The 13,056-nt window shown below is 37.5% G+C and overlaps 1 protein-coding gene across 1 annotated transcript in view; it reads left to right on the top strand.

Moving 5' to 3' along the window:
- Positions 1–13,056, top strand: part of lsamp (limbic system associated membrane protein) — a 619,635-nt gene that overhangs the window by 51,358 nt on the left and 555,221 nt on the right. The gene's annotated exons all lie outside the window — the stretch shown is intronic.

The raw sequence follows: 13,056 nt of genomic DNA, 5'->3' as shown, positions 1-13,056 counted from the left end.
CATTTGTGCAAATTGGCATTTTTTCCCCTGTATTTTTATTCAAAATCAAACCACAAATGGGTGTAATCTAGACTAGATTTTTTTTATGGTTTTAAGTGTTTGTTGGGATATAGTGGTAGATTTTATGGTTTAGGACACACCAACTTTAAGACCATATACAGATCCAGATATAAATATTCTGAGAACTAAACACTCTGATTTAACCTATTATTTTACTCAGTTAGCTCTTAAAGAAAGAACTTTAGAGTCAAAGCTAAACCTTTGCCCTTCGGCTTGCAAAGGAAACAACAATGCTAAAAATGATTATTTCTGGTCATGACTGAAATACTCCAGCTTTTCTCTCTTTAAAACAAATAACTACATTTATACTAATTTCAATGAACTTTAAGAAGAAATAAGTGATTCATCTGATAGATAGTGAGAGAGACTGTTTATAATGCTGAAGAGGAATTTTTTCGCTAGTGAGGCCTTGCACCTGCTCCCATTGTGGCTTTCTCTTAGGTTTGAAAAAGCCTTGATGCTCGGCTACAATCAGAGAGAAATAGAAGAAGAGATGTCAAGGAAGAACAGAACCTGATTGCTGAGAAGCAAAAAGAATGAAACAAATGTGCTGAAAGAATTTTCTACTAATCAAAGCCAGAGTAAAAAAAAAAAAGGGTTTAAAAAAAAAATAAATTCAGTTCTTTTTATGGGCACAAATAACTGAACAAGTGAACATATGAATATAAATATCTCACAAATATATTTATTATATATTCAAACAATCTCTGATAGTATTTTGCTCCTAATTAATCCACAGCATTAAAGTGAGATTAATGACTGACAAACACCAAGCCATAAGACTTCAATAATGTCACTAATTAAATGTATGCATCTATAATTCGGATTGAAACTCATACGTAAAGGAAAGCCTAAAGTGGAATTTATAATGTTCCCTGGACAGTGTTTTGGGAGTGCATTTATTTGAACAAATATATCTTGACTGCATTTGATACACTTTTTAAAACAGCACAATGATCCTGGATTGGATAATAGAATGGATTCTGGATTCTTGAAGATGATGATAGATTTTCAATATCAGTTGCTTTTGCTGTGGTACAAGAGAAATAACACACTTTACAGAAACTACATTGCCATGTTGTTGATTAGTTCCCCAAAACAGCACCACAAGGAGAGTTTTATCTTTACTTTCTGACCAGTAAGAATGGTTATTTTTAACTCTTTTTCCCAGAGCCCAAAAATGAAATTTGTGCCTGTTTTTACCTAGCCTACTCGGGCCAATATTTTCATAGAAAAGTTCAAGAAAAAACAATAATTGTTGAAAATGTTTGTATCTTCAAAGTAAATGATGATATCAAACCCATTTATGCTCTATGAGATGCCCCTAAGCAGCTAACATTTTACCTTGAACCACTAAAATTCTGTGTAAGGTTATCCAACAGAGGAAAAAAAACACGTCTCACCCTGAAATCCAACAGAGTCCTGTCTCATTTTATATCAGACTCACAGCCAGAAAATAATTTGTTTGTTTATACTGATTGAAAATGTCTGATAAGTCGATTCCCTGCCAGTGTAACTGGTAAAAAAGTGTAGAAATAAAAAGAATCCAAGAGTGGATTCAGACAAAAAAAAAAGAAGAAGAAAGAAAGCAGAAACTGGAGAAATAGCAGAGTTTGAAACTAAAGGTAAAAATCAAGAGTGTCCCACTGCTGATGGGAAAAATTGGAGCTGTGACCCTGAAGCTGAAACCCTACAGGAGTGATGGCATCCATCTCCTGCCCAGAAGAGCATAATACTACAGACAGATTTGATGTCAGTCAAAAGTCAGGAAAGACGAGAAAATAAGCTATTGTCTTCATCTTCAACTTCATCACACAGCAGCAGAGTCTCAAAAAGGTTTAATCTTCAGCAGCTGGTCCATTTCACAGGAAAAGAGTAGGAGTGGCTGTAAGATTGTGGCTGTTTTTCAGCTCCTTCAGAATTCCCCCTGACTAATCCCTTCTTTACACAGCTACTGACTGTTCATGTAAAGTCTCCTCTAGTCATAGCTAGCACATCTTTCTGTTTGTAGCAATGGATTCAATGGTGTTTAGAGGTTGGTATTTTTTAACCATATAACCAAATCTTAATTAATACTTTTCCAGTACATCATCCTAGACTTGTTCTGATAGCCCCATGGTCTGTTTGTTAAGGTATGTAATCTAACTTTAGGTTCCTTCAGAAACAGGTGTATGTATATTGAGATAATCCATGCATCCATCCATCCATCCATCCATCCATCCATCCATCCATGCTCTGTACTGCTTATCCTACACAGTGAACCTGACGCCTATTTCAGGGGACCCAGGGGACACCCTGGACAAGGCGCCCGTTGCAGGGCTATATTGAGATCATTTGACACTTTACCAATTCTGTACTGGCTGTTAAGTGTTGTTGCTATAAAAAAAAATTCTGAAATTTAGCACTGTGTTGCCAGTAGATTGTTTGAAACCTAGCATAGAGCCTAAATAAAATGTAGCATCATGATAAAAAGAACCAGCTGACCTGCCCTACGTTGACCTAAGCAAGTGAGAGATTGGCAAATGATTATTTTCTACACACATCCTTGACACAAAGCTATGTTTTCAGCATCTCACTACGTGATTTTTCAATTCTATGCAAATTAGGTATAATAGATTGTGACAAATCCAAACAACTGGCTTGAAAGATTCCTCTGTTCAGTCCTATGGTGGCTGAGGTTCGAAATTCTTCAGTTCTCTGCTCACAACATTAGCTCCTACTTGCAATTATCTCCCTTTACTGTAAAAAAAAAAACGTCTGAGTAAATGTTCATAGAGACATTATGAAGAAAAACAAAGCTTTGAAAGAAGTGGCAGTGATCACTGGTGCCGTGATCTTGTTAGTGTACACATCTAGCATGCTAGCTAGCTTGCTTTACTAACCTAATCTGAGAATGAAGCTAGTAAGCTTTAAAAGGCAGGCCCTTTTCTGTTTATTTAATTTAATATTTATTATTATTATTATTATTATTATTATTATTATTATTATTATTATTATTATTATTATTATTATTAATTTTATGTTTATCTAGTTAATTGTTTAGGCCATGCCTACAAGAGAGAAAATACAAGCAACACAAATATTTGCTTGCATATATGCTTCAGGGTTTTTTTTGTTTTGTTTTTTTTAGGTATATTTCATCAGTTTCTTTGGGCTCATCTGCATGCAGGTAGCACTTCAGAACTTTAGAGCACTTGTACTAAAATATTCCTGAGTGTTTTGCATGATACTAAGCTACTCAGCTTCTGCTTTATGTTTTAGAGCACCTGAATTTCTTTTTTTAGAGAGAAAGAGAGGGAGGAAAAAATGGTTAAGATGTTATGTGTGAAAGCACCATTTTTTCTGCAGAGTAGATAGAGGAGCTGATAGGAAGAAAATGTCCTGACTTGTATCTTCAGGCTGATAAGTGGAGAAGCTCTGGTGTTTTTGCAGATGGAGGGAAAGGGATTGTCAGAGATGCAGAGAAGACTTGAAACAGCAATGTGAATATTTTTCACTCAGGAGATTCAGTGAATAGCAGATTATGGATCCAAGTATGGAATTTATTTGATGTAGCCATAGAAGATCATTTTGTCTTACACATAGTCAAGATTTCACATTAATGGTTGAAGTGGAATATTTTTTGGAATATTTTTTGTTATGCTCACTGCAGCATCTCAGAGTGCATAAAGAAACCAGCTGAGGACATTATCACACTCATCCATAAAGGTTTAATGGCCTCCCACTCGTGTCATGGACTCTTTACCCTCTTACTGAGCACAAAGTACCAAACATCAGGGCTACATCTTGTTTTCTGAGTTTTTCAGGATGCTCAACACTCACCTCTGCACTTGCTCTGATTGACAGGGAAACCACCCACTCAATGATCATGGTCAATTACTCCTTGGTTTCCTAGTTTACATTTATATTTACATTTCCGACATTTGGCAGATATCCAGAGCGATGTACTAAACTGTTTTAAGTCTCTAACACTAAATACATCAATAATGGTTCATTAGGTCACAGACAAATTATACCTTGAGTCAGGAGGTAATCTATCACTTTTTTAAACAAACCCTAAGAAAAACAGGTGCTAATTTAAGTATTTCAGAAAGAGATAAGACTTCACCTGACATTTGAAGACAGCCAGTGACATCAATAGGAAGTTTATACCACCACCTAGATGCCAGAACAGAAAAGAGTTAGCTGTGGCATCATCGAGATTTGACCTCGCAATCATCTTCTGATTGTTGCTCCTTGTAATACTGTGTCATGAGCTGCCCAGTATATTATCCTGAACAGTTAATGTGCAATTATTTTACTCTATGTAAGATGTAAGTACATCTTGATTCTTGTATTAAATTGTATTTTTCATCCTTGAATAATGATAATAAATCCCACATGTATATGAATGAGGTGACAGTTCTACCTGTTCTACCTGTGGACATAGAGATTAATGTGTATTTTTGTGCTTAACTGCAATTTGCACATTAATGTGCAAATTGGAGCGTTTGGGAACTGGGATGCTTTGGGACCTAACAAAAGACACTACTGTCATTCTCATGCAGATGGGAGCAGGCAGGTTATATCCTAATGGATAAAATGATTCATAATAATTCTTCAGAAGCAAGGAGATACTATGGATTGAACAGGATTCCTTCACAAGTGGACTGGATTGGTCAAAATATTGATGGGCCAGTGCAGGAGTTGTCAGATGTTCTTCAGGAATGGGTAGGATTGTTTCAAATTTCTTTGAAGATAGGTGGTAGGATTGGTCAGAATTACTTTAGGAGTGGGCAGGATTGATGAGAATTCCTTTAAAAGCAAGGAGGAGCTGTGGATTGGTCAGAATTCCTTCACGAGTGAATTGGATTCATCAAAATTTCCTCGGGGTGGGCAGGAGTTGTCGCCTGTCCTTCTGGATTGTGCAGAATTAGTCCAAATTCATTTGAAGACTGGTGGAATTGGTGTCAATTTTTTTTTGAGGACTGGTAGAATTGGTACCTAATTCCTTTGAGGACATGTGGAATTGGTCAAATTGGTCAGAATTCTTTTGGGAATGGGTGGGATGGGTTTCCGTGGGAGCGATATTGATTGCTAACTTCCATCGGAAGTGTACAGGCTTGGGAATATGCAGGGAATATGAACATTTGGTCAGAAATCCATTTGAAGCAACAGAAATGCAGAGAATTCCTTCAAAAGCGGAAGGGATTGGTCAAACTTTTGGGGGATGAGCAAGCAGGATTGGAAATGTTCCTTTGAGAGTCTTGGGTGCTGACTAGATTGGTCAAAATGTCCTGAGAAATACCTCTGCTTTGCACAGCAGTCTGGCAGCGGTGCTTACTGTTGTAGTATCAAGGCTTTTGTCAAACCCATCAATCTTCTTTAAGTTATATTTTAGCATGTCTTACTCTTTTTCCTTTCCTGACTAAATAACTACCCCCTGCTTCAGGAAAATGTCTGAATCAGCCAAGTACACATGCATGATGATGCTTATTTAAGTTGATGTAGTCATGGAAACAGGCTCCAGAACTGGTGGGAGGATATTCAGGCAGCACTCATGTTACTTACTGGATTGTAAGAGTGAATGGCATGTAATCATATTCTAATACTTAAACACACATGTGCTCTCTGGATATTCACTCCCTCCCTCCATCTTTTTTCCCTGCTCAGTGTGTAATGCAAACTGCAAGGGAAGATAATAGTATAAACTCAGCTGCATTAGGAGCAGTGGGAGACATTTGAACTAAATTAAGTGGTACAGGAAGACTTATATTGCTAATGTGGCTTTGAAATGAAGTTCATTAGTAAGTGCCAGGTCTCTTCTCTCTTGTGCATTACATAAAAATGAATGTTGATATCTCTGAGGCTTGTATGGATTCTGATTGGTCGGAAAGACAGTAGCTGCAGGTCACAGGTTTATATTTATGCCTTCCTTCTAACACGTTATTCTTTCTATATTATCATTTCTACAGCAGATTTCCCAAAGATCTTACAACTTCTTATTCATATTACGAACTTTTAACCTTGAGACTTCATTCAAAGACCATGGATCGAAAGAGGGTCGGGTTTCCTGTCGCAATGAGAAAATGTAAAAGAAGCAAATCCTCTGCCAGACATCCGTAAAATCAAAGATATGCTTAATGCTTTGATGAAATATGCATCATAAAGATTCTGTCAAAGCATGGGTAAAAATGTTGACAGCAAAGCACTTCAGAAACTTTACACCACTGTTAGAATGTGTCCTTGCAAGAAGTCTAGATGAAATGAGTGGGGAGAATATGCATTTTTAAAAAAGTGTCAACTTTTGCTCGTATCAGGATTTAATCGTCTCTTAGGTGTTAACTGTGTTATGATTGGACGATTTGGATCGATCCATTGATGGCAAATAATTAAAATGTATCGAGGCATAAATCATCAATTCGATTATTATTGACAAATTATTTAAAGCCTGTAAACGGATTTGCCCATGAACTACTACTTAAAATAGTTTTCATTATTCATAAATTAATGCTCCAGATTTTGAGAAAGTTAGAGGAAGATAAGATAAATTTTGATTTTGCACATGGTATTATATTAACATACACTGTAGTTATTGTGGAATTTTGATACAGTCATTGTTGATTGTGTCAGCTCTGCTCCCTACTGAAAGGGGAGAAGTTATAGAGTTTGATGACCACTGGTAGGAAAGACCTCCTGTGCCGTTCTGTGGTTGTCTTTGGTGGTTTCAGTCTATGGCTCTAGTCTGATTCCAGTGTCGCAGGCAGAGGGTGTGACGTGTTGTCAAAGATACCAAGAAGTTTCCTCAGCATTCTGCTCTCAGACACCTCAACTCCCATGACAGAGCTTGCTTTCTTAATAAGCTTGTTGAATCTGTTGGCTTCGGCCGTCTTCACCCTGCTAACCCAGCACACCACAGCGTAGAATATGACGCTGGCTACCACCGAGTGGTAGAACATCTGCAGCATGGTTCTGCAGATATTAAAGGACCTGAGTCTCCTGAGGAAGTACAAGTGGCTCTGACCTTTCTTATATAGTGCGTCAGTGTTTTTGGTCCAGTGTCTATGTGGACACCCAAATACTTATAGTTGTCCACAATGTCCACCTCAGCACCCATGATGCTGATTGGGCTTGGGGGCGTCCTCTGTTTCCTAAAATCCACTACTAGCTCTTTCGTCTTTGTGACGTTGAGCTGCAGGTGATTTTGTCTGCACCACTTCACAAAGCTGTCCACTACACTCCTGTACTACAATGGCAGAGTCATCAGAGAACTTCTGCAGATAACAGGACTGTGAGCAGTGTCTGAAGTCTGATGTGTAGAGTCTGAATAGAAAGGGAAACAGCACTCCTGTTCTGCTCACTATAATAACACATATCATTTCTCATATTGTGTATCAGATTTATATATATATATATATATATATATATATATATATATATATATATATATATATATATATATATATATATATATACACTATATTGCCAAAAGTATTCGCTCACCTGCCTTGACTCGCATATGAACTTAAGTGACATCCCATTCCTAATCCATAGGGTTCAATATGACGTTGGTCCACCCTTTGCAGCTATAACAGCTTCAACTCTTCTGGGAAGGCTGTCCACAAGGTTTAGGAGTGTGTTTATGGGAATTTTTGACCATTCTTCCAGAAGCGCATTTGTGAGGTCACACACTGATGTTGGACGAGAAGGCCTGGCTCTCAGTCTCCGCTATAATTCATCCCAAAGGTGTTCTATCGGGTTGAGGTCAGGACTCTGTGCAGGCCAGTTAAGTTCATCCACACCAGACTCTGTCATCCATGTCGTTATGGACCGTGCTTTGTGCACTGGTGCACAGTCATGTTGGAAGAGGAAGGGGCCAGCTCCAAACTGTTCCCACAAAGTTGGGAGCATGGAATTGTCCAAAATGTCTTGGTATGCTGAAGCATTCAGAGTTCCTTTCACTGGAACCAAGGGGCCAAGCCCAGCTCCTGAAAAAACAACCCCACACCATAATCCCCCCTCCACCAAACTTTACACTTGGCACAATGCAGTCAGACAAGTACCGTTCTCCTGGCAACCGCCAAACCCAGACTCGTCCATCAGATTGCCAGATGGAGAAGCGCGATTCGTCACTCCAGAGAACGCGTCTCCACTGCTCTAGAGTCCAGTGGCGGCGTGCTTTACACCACTGCATCCGACGCTTTGCATTGCACTTGGTGATGTATGGCTTGGATGCAGCTGCTCGGCCATGGAAACTCATTCCATGAAGCTCTCTGCGCACTGTTCTTGAGCTAATCTGAAGGCCACATGAAGGTGGAGGTTTGGAGGTCTGTAGCGATTGACTCTGCAGAAAGTTGGCGACCTCTTCGCACTATGCGCCTCAGCATCCGCTGACCCCGCTCCGTCAGTTTACGTGGCCTACCACTTCGTGGCTGAGTTGCTGTCGTTCCCAAACACTTCCACGTTCTTATAATACAGCTGACAGTTGACTGTGGAATATTTAGGAGCGAGGAAATTTCACGACTGGATTTGTTGCACAGGTGGCATCCTATCACAGTTCCACGCTTGAATTCACTGAGCTCCTGAGAGCGACCCATTCTTTCACAAATGTTTGTAAAAACAGTCTGCATGCCTAGGTGCTTGATTTTATACACCTGTGGCCATGGAAGTGATGTGAACACCTGATTTTGATTATTTGGATGGGTGAGCGAATACTTTTGGCAATATAGTGTATATATATATATATATATATATATATATATTTTTTTTTTTAACTTGCAGATATTAATGGATACTGCCACAAGCTTCCACAATATCTCACAAAATCCAGAGGAAGTAACTCACGGGCAGCACCATTGATCTCTTTTAGGGTAAATGATGAATGTTTTGAGTTCAAGAGCAACTAAAACCCTCCAGGATTTTGCAATTTTTCAAAATCACAACAGATTTTTTGCAGATTTAGGGCAAGATTGGTCATGTGACATAAACGCAACACACATTCACCCAAAAACCCTCTTCGATTCACATGCATCAAACGTACAGCTATCATAGAAACCAATTACATATGTATCTTCATTGGTAGGAGTTTGAAAGAAGCTTACAATTCCACCAATTAAAATAATTTCCAGCATAAAAAGTGCAGATAGCATAAGATTTTAGCAAAAAGTCGCAGCTTAACTGTGAAAATGTTGGCCATGTTTTTTTTTTGTGTTGTTGTTGCTGTATTTCTTCATGATATTTTTTTCATACCTTTCCTTTCACATATTATCCCTTTACATGTAGCTTTTGTATTTTTTCACATATATTGTACATGCTTTTATTTCACATGATCAAATGTCAATCACATGCGAAATGTGAAAAAAAAATGCATTTCCTATTAAAGGATTTTAAGAAGAAGCTTTGACAAAGATTTGTATTTGAGAGAACATTATAAGATTAATGCCAGTTTAGAATGTTTCTTGTGCTAATATTGACCTTTCAGTGATGATTAGCATAGTGGCCTGTAGTTCTACATGCTCCACATTTATGCTAGCTCAGAAGGGAAGTTTTTATTTATTTTTTTATCTATTTCTGGATTTAGAATCCCTTCAGATCTTATTCCTGGCTCTTTATTTTTGGACAGAATGCTCTGAAAGACCTTCAGGATTAAGATATTTTCATAGCAAACATATCTTTGTGAGAGGATCTAGATGATTGTTTGTCATAGCTTTTTGATATTCACGGTGACGCGTCAGACTGTCCTCTTTATAGCTGATATGGAAAGATGGCTCTGTACTTTTTAATGAGCTGTTTTGAAGAGGACCGAAATAAGACTATAGTACTTCAAAACATCTAAAATAAACAGGCTAAGGCAATTTTAATGACTGCAGGAGATGCATTCTCGCTCTTTTTCCTGATCCTAACAGAAGGCATATCGCTAAAAGCTAACTGTCTATAAGCATTAGCGTTATATTCTTTAAGCAAACTGTCATGACATTACACAGGCTACAAAAGAACATCGCTGGTACTTTAAAAGACGAGAGCCAAATGACAAATTCTATTACAAAATCTAGCTTAACTTGTAACTCCTACCTAGCTGCTTGCTTGCTAACTTAATATCGAGCTAGTGTTGCATTACTTTATCACTTAGCATACAGCTGTATTTGATCCTCATCTTGTTTTCTCTTCACTTTGGAAAGCTAATTAAACTTATGTGATTTCCAGCTGCTAGCAAGACGAGCAGCTGAAGCTATTTCCTGTCTTTCTATCAAGCTAAACAATTAACTCCTAGCTGACACTGAACTAGCATTACATTACATCATGGCTTAGCTTATAAATGTCTTCCTGATTTCTATAATTAATTCATTGTATTTGATTCTCTTCCTGTTTTTTTTCTTGGAGCTACACCTCTGCTAAGGCTATGTAGCTTCTTTTCTTAGTACATTTTATTTATTTTTTTTTACAAACCAAAGATTTTTTGGTTCAAATTGCCTTTCAGTTTTTTTTTGAGCACACATTAAATAAAATATTCCTCCAGATATCAATTATTTCACATACTGTAATTGGGAAAAAGCAGCACAAATTCTGATATGTTGCAAGGTGTTACATCAATCTGACTTCACGTATAATTAATAAAACTACAAAAATGCTTGAAAAAAACATTTATGTTTTATTTTCTCTTTCGAAATTTTAAATAAATGTTACAAAAAATGATCAGCAGTTACATACATCTATTTATTATCAGTCCTGCGTCCAAGGTGTTACTATAGAAATGGTCATGTATTCCAAAAAGCGTATTAATCTACCCCGAAACCAGGAGGTTTTTTTTATTGTGGGTAAACATTGTTGATTTTGCTGCTGCCTTTTTTATTTTTCAAAATGTATGCCACAAATTTTAGTGTTTTTTTGTTTTTTTGCTGAAAATTGAATGAATTGGTGAAATTGCAAGCACAGGTTTCTTCTTGTGAAAAGAAACTTTTACCAGTGAAGACACATATGTAATGAGTTTCACATGTACTCAGGTTCGATGCATAGGTAAATGTGTGTTGTGATGACATCACACATCAGGCTCAAATCTGTGAAAAAGCTTTTCACAGCTTACTTGATAAACCTGCGACCTGCAGCTTAAAGGAAACAAATTAACCCCTTCTGACCAATCACAACCTGGAATTTCAGCAAAGTCTTCATGTTCATCTCTCGAGGTCGAGCAGGAGGTGTGTGTGTGTGTGTGTGTATGTGCTGAAAACATCATACATCACACACTTCGCAGAGCTTCTGCTGCACAGCTCGTAGATCATGGCAGTGTTCCTCCGAGTGTGTCATCGTGTCACATTTATTCAGTGAGCTGGCGTCTATGTGGAACAGCACTGCTGGATAAAGAGATTTGCAGCCCTGCTTGCTCGAAGAACGAGAGAAAGAGAGAGAGAAAGAAAGAAAAAAAAAGAGAGAGCAAGAGAGAGAGAGAAAGTAAACAAGCATATAAGAGCTGGATATGTACTGATTCACAATTTTTTTTTGTCTCTCATAAGGCAAGAAATCATTAGTGTGTCAACACTGTCAAACCCGTCACTTGTATAGTTAAACACACTGTGTGTGTCTGTGTGTGTGTGTGTGTAATCTAAAGATTCTCAACAGCAAGCACTTCATTTCAGAAGTTATGAAGCATCGTAAACAAAGTGCCGGGGTAATTACAAGGAAATGAAAACATCTCTTACATCAGGAATTACAGGTCAAAGGACAGGAGCGTGATTCGGAATACTGATACATCCAAACTGTCAGCATGAATTATGCATTTTATTTTTTTTAATCAAGACAGGAGATCTATTTTTTCGGCATTCCAAGTAACTCTGTGTGTTAAGAAGAATATACAAGTGCAAAACTCATCATCGGTCACATCATAATGTAAACATCAGTCAATAAAATGATACAACAAAATAAGCTTCATGTTATAAAATTTCCTTGTTACACAATTGTGCTTTTTGACCTGAAAATGATTCATAATCACTCACTCTGGTGTCACCCAGATAAGGATGAGGTTTCGAGGTTTCTTCCTCATATTGTCTCAGGGAGTTTTTCTTCACCACCGTCACCTCTGACTCACTTATTAGGTATAAACTTAAATGTAATATTTAAATATTTTATATCCTGAATTTATATATTTCTGTAAATGCCCATTGGTAAAGTCACTTTACAAATCAAGTTAAATATATTTAGTTGTTTATGAAATTGGAAGTCTCCAGTGTCAGTGCTTAGAGCTACATTTTCTTTAAATAGAGAAAAAATTTGAGGATGAGGAAATATTGTAGCTGCTATACAATCAGAGGACAGCAACTAATTACTTGTATTAAATGCAACTATAAATGGATAAATAGTCAGATGTGTTGTTCTTTAATAAACAAACAACCAAACAAATAAATAAAAAGATAAATAAATAAATAAATGCTTTAGGTTTTTGTTAAGGTTAACATCCTGCATAAGGGAATCATAAGGGAAGGTGTGAATGATCTGATATGCATTTCTGAGTGTGAAGAATTTGAGTGCTGGTTAAATGCCACATTGAAATACAGATTCAGCTCAACATTCACCTTCATCAGAAACTTTTCCTGTCAGTCCGAGCTCGCAAAGACAGCTGATGTTTGGCAAAGTAAATCATTTGTTCTCTCTGCATTCTCACAACTCCTGCAATATCCTATGACCTTCACTTAAACTGCAGACAGACAAGATCACATCAAAGCTGAAAGAAAGAGAGAGAGAGAGAGAGAGAGAGAGAGAGAGAGAGAGAGAGACGGGAGAAGAAGGAAGAAAAATGAATAAATAGATCTAGAGCTCTTCTCAACAGAAACAGAAAGAAAAAAAAGAGCTGAAATGTTTAGTGGCTCAGGAAAACCAGTACAGAAAGAATACTGGCATTAAAATCATCTTCAGTGTGTTGTGTGTGAACACAATAATCTGTGCCGTAACTCCGTCTAAAGCATTTCTCTCCACTGTTCCTAAAAATGAGCTGAGGATTCATCTGGATAGAGAATAACCACACACTCT

Source organism: Hemibagrus wyckioides, linkage group LG17, assembly GCF_019097595.1.
Source record: "Hemibagrus wyckioides isolate EC202008001 linkage group LG17, SWU_Hwy_1.0, whole genome shotgun sequence".
Classification (NCBI taxonomy): domain Eukaryota; kingdom Metazoa; phylum Chordata; class Actinopteri; order Siluriformes; family Bagridae; genus Hemibagrus; species Hemibagrus wyckioides.
This window is presented reverse-complemented; position numbering and strand designations above follow the sequence as displayed.